Raw genomic sequence first — 10,991 nt, 5'->3', positions numbered from 1 at the left:
GCAGCGGTTCTCCCGCTCCAGGCAGTCGGCAGCGAGCCCCTCCCCGCTCGCGGTCGGCAGTCTCAGACCCCGCTGCTTTCAGCGGCTGGTAGGTGACTCCTCCACCCCTGGCAGCGGCCCTGACCGCTCCAGGCGGTCGGTTAGGAGCCCCTTCTCCCCTTGCGGTCGGCGGCCGTCGTCCTCTTCCAGGCGGCTGGGCTCCTTGTCCCCCGGCAGATGGCCGCGGCTGCTCCGTTGGGGTTTTTTGAAATCAATTTGAAATTGATTTCAAATCCCAGACAATCCCAGACAATCCAGTGCTATGACTCCATGGGCCAGACACATGGATATATCTGCCACAGATTGTTGTGAGTTATGTCCAGATGATTGCTGCAAGATTGGTTTGATCATCAAATTGCTTTTGAAGGCATGTATGCGTTCGTATATATTATGTACAATTAATTAACAGGAGATACCTCGTGGCAGAGTACAAATTTAAAAAAACTGTCACTGCTAAACTGTCAAAAGCATTTTTTGTTGTTGTTGTTGTTGTCAAAAACCCATCATCAAATGTGTCTGTACATGATTGTTCTCTCTCTCTCTCCATGTAGTTTGACGTTCCAGTCATACGAAAGGTGATGGTGTGGGAGATAGTACATCAGAAGATCCTGTATAGTCCAATCCAAAAATACAAAAGCTGAAGTCATACCTTCTTGTTCTACCTGCTGTCAGCATTTGACCTTTTTACTTTTTCTTTTTTGGAATAAATTTGAGTATGAACACCTAGTTGTCCATTTGTTTCTTAGAATTGCAGTGGAAACTAGTTTAGTAAGAACAAATGTTTAACTGCAGATTTCTATTGAAATTCTCTTAGCACAGGGATATCGCTCGGAACCCATGAAACACAGACAGGTGTTTCATGCACATGTAATTCAGTGGGGACAGGTGTTTCATGCACATGTAATTCAGTGGGGACAGGTGTTTCATGCACATGTAATTCAGTGGGGACAGGTGTTTCATGCACATGTAATTCAGTGGGGACAGGTGTTTCATGCACATGTAATTCAGTGGGGACAGGTGTTTCATGCACATATAATTCAGTGGGGACAGGTGTTTCATGCACATGTAATTCAATGGGGACAGGTGTTTCATGCACATGTAATTCAGTGGGGACAGGTGTTTCATGCACATGTAATTCAATGGGGACAGGTGTTTCATGCACATGTAATTCAGTGGGGACAGGTGTTTCATGCACATGTAATTCAGTGGGGACAGGTGTTTCATGCACATGTAATTCAGTGGGGACAGGTGTTTCATGCACATATAATTCAGTGGGGACAGGTGTTTCATGCACATGTAATTCAATGGGGACAGGTGTTTCATGCACATATAATTCAGGGGGGACAGGTGTTTCATGCACATATAATTCAGTGGGGACAGGCGTTTCATGCACATGTAATTCAGTGGGGACAGGTGTTTCATGCACATGTAATTCAGTGGGGACAGGTGTTTCATGCACATATAATTCAGTGGGGACAGGCGTTTCATGCACATGTAATTCAGTGGGGACAGGTGTTTCATGCACATGTAATTCAGTGGGGACAGGTGTTTCATGCACATATAATTCAGTGGGGACAGGTGTTTCATGCACATATAATTCAGTGGGGACAGGCGTTTCATGCACATGTAATTCAGTGGGGACAGGTGTTTCATGCACATGTAATTCAGTGGGGACAGGTGTTTCATGCACATATAATTCAGTGGGGACAGGCGTTTCATGCACATGTAATTCAGTGGGGACAGGTGTTTCATGCACATATAATTCAGAAGGGACAGGTGTTTCATGCACATGTAATTCAGTGGGGACAGGTATTTCATACACATGTAATTCAGTGGGGACAGGTGATTCATGCACATGCAATTCAGTGGAGATCTGAATGAGATCCTGAAGAACACAACTCTTAGTGATGATGACAAGAAATCTCTTTATATTTTGCAAAATAGATTGGATGACATTTATCTAGAAAAAGCAAGGGGTGCGTTTATCAGATCAAGAGCGAAATGGCTCGAGTTCTTTAGTAGGATTCAATCTGTGATTCCCAAAATTAATGATTACAACAGAGAGCTCTGCGAGAAACCTTTTACTGAAGATGATCTTTATAATATAGTGAAAAGAATGCCAAACAATAATTCTCCAGGGCCCGATGGCTTACCTTTTGAGTTCTTTAAAGTCTTCTGGGGCTCTATTAAAGACTTTCTCTATGAAGCATTAAAGAATGTGCTGTAAATGGCAATTTGGCAGAATCAATGAAGCAGGGTCCCATATCCCTCATACCCAAACCTAATAAAGAATTAAAACACCTAGATAATTGGTGCCCAATCACTCTCTTAAATTCAGATTATAAATTATTGGCATCCATTTATTCAGATAAACGCAAACCTTGTTTAGCTGATATTATTTATAGCACCAAATCTGTTTTTTTTAAAAGGAAGGCACATCTCCACCAACATTAGATTAATTTGAGACATTCTAGATTATTCTGAATTAGTTAACAAAGAGGCTATTATCTTTTTTATTGACTTTTTTAAAGCCTTCAACACTGTTGAGCATGCTTTTATCTTTGAAGCACTGGTTTTGGTAGTTCATTTATAAATATGATATGCACTCTTTATAATGGTATTAATAGTTCTGTTTCTTTAGCTTCTGGCACTTCTCCCCGTGTTGTTGTTGGTCGAAGTATCTGTCAGGGATGTCCCATTTCTCCCTTTCTTTTTCTTCTGGCTGCAGAACTACTTATATATAAAAAATTCATCCATTGAAGGTATAAAGGTTGGAGAAAACACTTTAACAATCAGTCAATTAGCTGATGATACATGCCTCTTCCTTGAAAATGAATCACAGGTCTCAGTTGCCTTAAGTAGCTTTGATCTTTTTTCTAAAGCTTCTGGGCTGGTAGTGAATCCCAGGAAGAGTGAAATCATGTATGTGCATGATTCAGACAAAACATCTGTTTGTGGAATTAAGGTAAAACGTTGCGTCTTGGGATCGACATATGTAAATCAAGTTCCGAACGCCTGCTCCAAAATTTTCAGGCAAAATTAGACAAAACAACAAAGATATTTAACTGCTGGCTACAGAGAGATTTAACAATTTATGGGATAGTCTTATTGACTAAAGCTGAGGGCATATCACGTTTAATATACCCTGCTCTATCATTATATGTTGATAAAAAAATTATCAAATCTATAAAATCCATGCTGTTTCGTTTTGTTTAAAATTCGTATTATCTTGTAATTTTAAATGTTGCAAATTACCTATCAAACTTTCTAATTTTCACAAACAAGCTGTTGAATCCTGGAAGATTGCATTTAAGCATAATTTCTCCCCCCACAGTTGTATTATCTGGAATAAACTTTTTTTTTGAAGGAGACAAATCACTTTTTTTTTAAGGAGTGGGTGGCACAAAATGTCCTTTTTATTTCTGATCTCTTCAATAATCAAGGGGAACTTATCTCATTTAATGAATTTGTTACTCTGAAGGGTGCTCCGTTTTCTAAAAGAGACTTCAATAAGGTGGTTAAAAGTATCCCACTTATCATCAAATCTTTAATTAGAGCACACCTAAGTTATGCTAGCTTGTCTAATCATATTCCTACACTTTCAATTAATGGTATTTATATTCTAGACAAGAAATGTAATATTATTTTCATTAGAATTGCTATTATCTCAGATCAAGTAACTCTTTCTAAAGCCTGTTCAAAATGGAGTATTTATTACCTAAATTTTAATTTAAGCAATTTATGGATTTCTCCTTACAAAATTCTTATCCCAAATAAAATTAGAGAACTTCATTTCAAAATCACTAATTTTTTATTTAGTCACACTTAAAAATGTTTTACTGTTTAACATTTAACCAAATATTTTAATGATAAATTCTGTGCTAACTTAATATATTTCTATAATAAAATGAATGTAAAATTAAAATTGCCTGGTGTCTTTGCATTTAATCTCTACATGTAGAGTGCCTCCCTTAATGTTACCCCTGCTGGTTTCTGCAGAACGTCAGTGGCCTCTTGCTGGTCGATGGAAAGCAGAAGCCAGATGGGGTGTGTGTGTATCAGTTTGTCCAACACACTCACACTTGTGCTCACACCATCATCATTGACTGCAGGATACTGTAGAGACACACTGTTCATCTCTCCCTCTATTCTACAGAGAGGCAAACAGGGCATGGGGTAGTGGCATGTCCAAGACATAGAATTATTAAACATTGACGCCCCTTGTTGGTCACTGTAAGAAGTATAAGGTCTCTCTGGAAACGTAATATGCATTAGAATAGATTAACAGAAAACAACTCAAACAGTAGTATTTATTGTTGTAAATGAATAAATTAAATGTGCACTCTGTAATTTGTTTCCCCATTTAAAAATGTTTACTTCTAAAGAAATAAATAGTAATATTGAAACACTCACAGATACTCTCACTGGCCACTTTAATAGGTACACCTGCACAGCACATCTACTTATTCATGCGATTATCTAATCAGCCAATCGTGTGGAAGCAGTGGATTTTACTGATACTGATAACTAAGTTGGGCAGTTCCTGCCGATAACCGATTAATCAACCGGTAGTTTTTAAAATTGATACTGAATGAAAAAATAACACCCAAAGTTAAATAGTGCTGAACATTATTACAAATATAAACAGTACTAACTGAACCATGAAAATGTATTGCACTTTTGTTTTTAAATAAAATAAATATATAAATAGTAATATAAATTGTGGCAGGGTGGAGGGCGTGGCCAGGTCGTGATCCTACACACCCGGTCCCGTATTAGGCTAATCAAGCCTCCCGACAGGGATAAAGGTCGACTGCAGAGGATCGTGCGGGAGAGAGAGATTGTTTACGGTCATGTCCGTCATTTGTGTGTGTTTGTCCTTTGTTTCAGTTTATAATTAAAATATTATTTATGTTGAAAAGCCGGTTCTCGCTTCCTCCTTTCCATTGATCCCTTTACACTGGTGCCGAAGCCCGGGAAGGAGGAGGGATATACCGTAGTAGAGTTCTGGCCACTACCGTCCACCCCAACGGAGCAGCCGCGGCCATCTGCCGGGGGACAAGGAGCCCAGCCGCCTGAAAGAGGACGATGGCCGCCGACCGCGAGGGGAGAAGGGGCTCCTAACCGACTGCCTGGAGCGGTCAGGGCCGCTGCCAGGGGCGGAGGAGTCCCCTATCAGCCGCTGAAATGCGGCGGAGTTTGAGACCGCCGACAGCGAGTGGGGAGGGGCTCGCTGCCGACCGCCTGGAGCGGGACAACCGCTGCCAGGGGCGGGGGAGACCCCTTTTGTTCCCCGAGAATGCGCCAGGTGTTCCGTCCGCCAGGGGCTGGAGGTCTGCCTCTGATCTGCCCGGAGAGGCGTGGCTGTCGTCCGATGGAGGGTGGAGGAGTGGCTGAGGAACAAGCTACGGCGTATCGGAGAACTGGCGAGTAAGAGTTTTTTGTTTTTTTTCATCTCTCTCTCCTCTCTCTCTCTCGCTGGTGCTCTGCGTTGACCTTTTCCCTCTCTTTTAAATTTTACAGCTTTTTTGGGGGGGGGGTACTACACTGTTTCAGGAAGTACCTCCCCATTTTAATTATTTCTGTTTCCCTCCCCTTGTCCCCTCCCTCGTCCAGGTAGACGGGGATGACCTGCAGCAGACGGGGCTTAGGGCACGCCCTCCCCCAGGGAAAGAGGGGGGTGTACGTCATGCTGGGGGCTCCCCAGCCTGAGAGAACGAGGGAGGAATGTGGCAGGGCGGAGGGCAGGCCCGGGTCGTGATCCTACACACCCGGTCCTGTATTAGGCTAATCAAGCCTCCCGAGAGGGATAAAGGTCGACTGCAGAGGATCGTGCGGGAGAGAGAGATCATTTACGGACATGTCCGTCATGTGTGTGTGTTTGTCCTTTGTTTCAGTTTATTATTAAAATATTATTTATGTTGAAAATCCGGTTCTCGCCTCTCCTTTTCATAAATGAACTAATAGTTGAATTTTAAAGTCAGCTGATTTTTAAATTGATATTATTGTTTCCTTGGTCCACAAGAGGGCGCAATAAATACATAAACCATTCAGCATCATTATATTACTGCATTGAACATTCCTATCCTGCTGTTAAAAAAGTTCATTTTAGTTGGTCCATATTCTCAAATGTTAAATCAAAAGTAAAACGAGGGGGGAAAACGCTACAATAGAGTTCACATGGCGTTACACTTGGACTGATTCCTACTACTCCAAACTCAAGCTTATAGGATCACATGACCAGCTGAATAGTACTTACTTAATCTGAGTAACTGCCCTGTTATTGGACACTTTCATGCATGAATTAAATTAATCCTGGTTTACTGTGCAGTGAATTTCTACAATGGCATTTGTAATTGGAAACTACTGTGTTTCCAATGTGAATCATGCCATTTCCAGGCCACAAGGCTAAACAATGTAAGCCAAGTATGTAATTCACTTCAACATCCTTCAAAAAATTACAGAGTGCACCTTTAAAATTACAGGTATGTTTTAACAAATTAAACACACTGATTTTTAGCATACTGCACAATTATGGCCTTGAAGACCCCATGAAATCACAATTCATCTGTTAGCTTTGAGGTCATCCATATGCTTATTTATCCTTAAAAGTTGACAAAATTAGCTTTTAGCACATATGAGTTTCAGCGTTTAAATTTCACAGGATCCAATTTACCAAACAGATAGGCCAGGATTTTAACATTGAGAATTTTTTTTACAAACATTTTCTGTGTAAATGTGACTTATTTCTATTCCAACTAGGATCCTTATAGATTGTGCGATTCACGTTGTGCTATTACATCCCATGGAAAACAGGTGGTGCAATTACTTTTTATTTTATTCCTGGTCTTAGCTCATTGAAGCTGGTTTCCCTGGCTGGGCCAATATGGTGTTTAGCTGGTCAGCGAGCTGGTTTCCCAGCCTGAGCAGCTGACAAGTGCTCAAAAACCCTACAAAGCCAGCAAAACAGACCACCATTTGTTTTTCAGCAGGAAATTAAGAAAACTGATCTCAGAAAGAAAATACTTCCGATTAGCAATTTCATAGAATAAAAGGTGGTACTCACTCTATGAGTAGAGAAGAGTCTGGGCCGATGTCTGGATCTCTGTCTGTGCAGAATTAACCATTTGCTGCTCCAACGTACCCAACATCAATGTGAACGCATCACACCAACTGCACATAAAAAAAAGGATCTTTGTTGTGTCAGCAGAGAACATATACAGTACATGTTTTTCCTGAAATGAAGAATCTAAGCAAGACATAAAATGGCAAGGAAACACAAAATAGAGACATTAATGAGGAAAAAGAAAAACTAGACCCATCACAAGCTGAAAGAGGTACATTTGTGACCAGAATGAATGCAACAGCATCAACTTCCTCAGACATCAATCCACAAGCTGGAAGTAAGTCACTTCCCTGTGTTCATAATCTATTATCCCAGACAGGACTCATGGCAGCACATCCCAGCCATTACAGCAAAATAATGTGATAAAAAAATCCTTTGTGGAGAAAACAAATGCAGACTTCCTGGATGTTCAATTACTCTGTGCAATTTGTAATGGCAGTTAAGTGTAATTTTCAATTACATTATTGTATGTGTCTCATCTACACAACCAGTCAAAAGTAGATTTCCCTCAATCATTATTTAATTATTGTTAACCCCCCTACATTTTAGAATTATAGTAAAGCTATCAAAACTATTAAACACAAATAGATGCATGGGAATTATGTAGAGACCAAAAAATGTTAAACAAATCATATCTATCTTATTATACAGTTTATTCGTTTCTTCAAAGTAACCACCCTTTGCCTAGATTACAGCTCTGCACACTTATGGATTCAGTAGTCACGCCTATGAACCTATTTGACATACTGTAAGTATGACTTTGCTGCACTCTAAAACTATGTTGTAGAGTTTGAAGAATAACACGATAAAAAAATGTCATGTCTAGCCGTCTGTTAGTTGTACATTAACCTGCTTTTAAACTAAACTAAAGCAATCCTGCCAATATACCACACTGGTGACTGAACTATGCTGCAAATATTTTGAATCACTATGCCAATTTCCTGGCCTTTTAATGCTGCTGACCTGCAATTATGGAGTATTTTAAAGGTAATTGCAAGCCATTAAATGCAGTTTTTTAAAAAGAATCAAAAGACAAAATTAATTTTTCTGTTATAATTCCTGTGGATTCATTTCTAGTGTAAATGTTTAAGTAATAATCTGGGTTTAATACAATTTACAGGGGCACATTTTTGCTTGTGTCATCTTGGACTTACAATAGCTCCTAGTGGTGTGGATGCAGCATCATTCAAAATCAAAAGTTGTCAGTTACAGATGCCATTGTAGAAATTCACTATTCACAATCATTCATGATTCATTTATTCCAAGAGTTAAAGTGTCCAATAGCAAGACAGTTACTGAGATTAAGCGAGTAGTATTCAGTTGGTCATGTGATTCCCGCCTTTCTGGAGCCCCCATGTAGAATAAAGCATGTTTTATAAAGTTACTGATATGACTGATATAGAATCTCATCTCATGTGAGTGGTCATGATTTTATCGTTTCAAAATTACAATGAATTTCTTCAGAAGTAAAACTTTTTTAATGGGGAATGTGTGTGCATCTTTAAGATCAATCCACAGCATTTGTGGCATAATACTGATTACCACAAAAAAAAAAAAAATAACTTTTACTTGCCCCTACTTTCCTTTAAAAATGCTAAAATCTGGTTTACAGTGAGGCACTTACAATGTTTAGAGAGTTTAAATACTCACTTTTTCAAAAGTACAGAAACAAGACATGATTTTAGTGTGATAAAATCACTTAATATTTTCTGTGTAAAGTTGCAGAGTGTAAAGTAGCAGATACTTTTTTAGCAGAGATGGGCCACTTCTATTAAAATGAATGGGAGAAATTGGAGCTCTAAGAGCCCAACGGTCAACAGATTTAGAAAGGAAGTCCCGCCTTACAGTTAAAAGAGCAGTTCAATTTTTAGATACAGACATCGCCTGTCAGTCAACTCAAGAATATGCATGCACTTTAGCTATACTTTACAAGCATTTTTGCATAATATGAGATAAAAAAAAGCTACATTTATAATTCTAATATTGTCAGTATTTATTGTTAATTTGAATTGTTTTCTTTGATCATAATCTCAACCAACCATTTTTGAGATTTCTGACTTTCCCCATTCAAGTAGTTAGGAGCTGCGTGCGCTGTCATGACTGGACATAAACTCCCTATGCACCGATGCACTCCCCTCCCTTCCTGGAGGGGGCCATTGCCCTTCCGGTCATGCCTGCCGGCAGGTCTTCCCCGCCTTTCTGGAGCCCTGGGAGAGACGAAGCGAGGTAAAGGGGAGAGCGAAGAGAGAGAGAGAGAGAGAAAAATTTGCTAAGCAAGAGGCTACGACCATCCCGGCTGGTTAGACCACCACCATGGGATCTCCCCAAAGTTCTGGACATTCTCTGCAGGGTCCAATTCGAACCCCTTGAACAAGCACCCATTAAGTGGCTCTCATTAAAAACATCCTTTCTCCTTGCAGTTTCAACGGCCAAGCGTATCAGTGAATTACATGCGCTTTCATTCAGTCCTTCATGTCTCCACTGGGGTGTTGCAGACATGAGTGTTAAGTTGAGACCTAACCCAACATTCATGCCCAAGGTCCTCACACTGGGGTTCATAAATACGTCCATTGATTTATCAGCATACACTGATGATTGACCTGCTATTACATTACTGTAACAGCGGAGATACGCCATATAGATCAGCTGTTTTTGTGTTTTTCAGCAGCCAAGCGGGGTCTCTCACTCTCTAAGCAACGTCTGGATGTGATTGAATTGACTCACAAGCATGGTTGTCAAACATTGCCTGCACCTGTTACTGGCCATTTTGTGGGGATAGCAACATCCTGGGCTGCTCTTAAAGGGGTTCCCTTATCGGAAATCTGTGATGCAGCCTTATGGTCATCTCCCTGCACATTTTCTCATTTTTATCAAGTGAATGTTGCTTTGCTTCATCTGCCAACCTGACATTGGCAGTTCTGTCCCAGGAGTAAAGGTCATACTTGAGCCACACTAGTGTGGGTACAGGTCATCCACTACGAAGCACCGTCCTGCCAGGGTTCCTGCCCACATGGAGTGGATGAAAAGAGACCAAGTACATGAGGAAGTCTGTTGTGTGATGCCCTGTCTTATAACATCGGTGGCGTCTCACACACAGATGTCACAGAGTGAATTTTTGGCTCTCGATCTGCGGCAACTGCAAGGTAAACATCCACTATGAAGCACCCGCCCTGTTATATACTATAACAATATGACTGTGGCAGCGGGGGCGTGGTCAAGCGCCCGTCCGGGAGAGAAAAGCGGTAAGGGCGCTTACACCTGAGCTAAATTATGTCTAACACCTGTCTCTAATTTCAGTGAGCACGGGGAGAGCGGCATAAAAGGCAGCCAGAGGGCCTCCATGGAGAGAGAGAGACTGACTTAAGAGTTACTGTGTGTGTCATTAAGTTTTCTTTGTAAAAGTGCGGTGTGCACAATAATAATAATAATAAAGAACCTCACCTCCGAGCCTCTGCATCAAGTGTCATCCCTTAGAGGAGATCGTTACACTGGTGCCGAAACCCGGGACTTGTTCGTCCAAGTATGGAGATGGGTCGCCCCGTAGTGTCCTCCCAGCTGACGGAGGTCCTCCAGTACCTTGCGACACTACACCAGAGCTACCAACAATCCCTGCTTGAGCTCCGGCAGGACCAGGATCGCCGTTTTTTTTAGATCATGCCGGCTCAGGCAGAGGACTGGCACGCCATCCGGAGCCTCCTCAGCCAGGAGGCCGCGCAGGCCACAGCTGCGACCCCGGACACCCGCTCCACGCTGCCCCCACCCACGTTACAGAAGATGGGGGCAGCAGATGATCCTGAGGCCTTCCTTGATTTGTTTGAGCGAACGG

This window comes from Xyrauchen texanus, chromosome 13, assembly GCF_025860055.1.
Source record: "Xyrauchen texanus isolate HMW12.3.18 chromosome 13, RBS_HiC_50CHRs, whole genome shotgun sequence".
In the NCBI taxonomy this organism is placed as follows: domain Eukaryota; kingdom Metazoa; phylum Chordata; class Actinopteri; order Cypriniformes; family Catostomidae; genus Xyrauchen; species Xyrauchen texanus.
The sequence above is the reverse complement of the archived record's forward strand: the minus strand, read 5'-3'. Positions refer to the sequence as shown.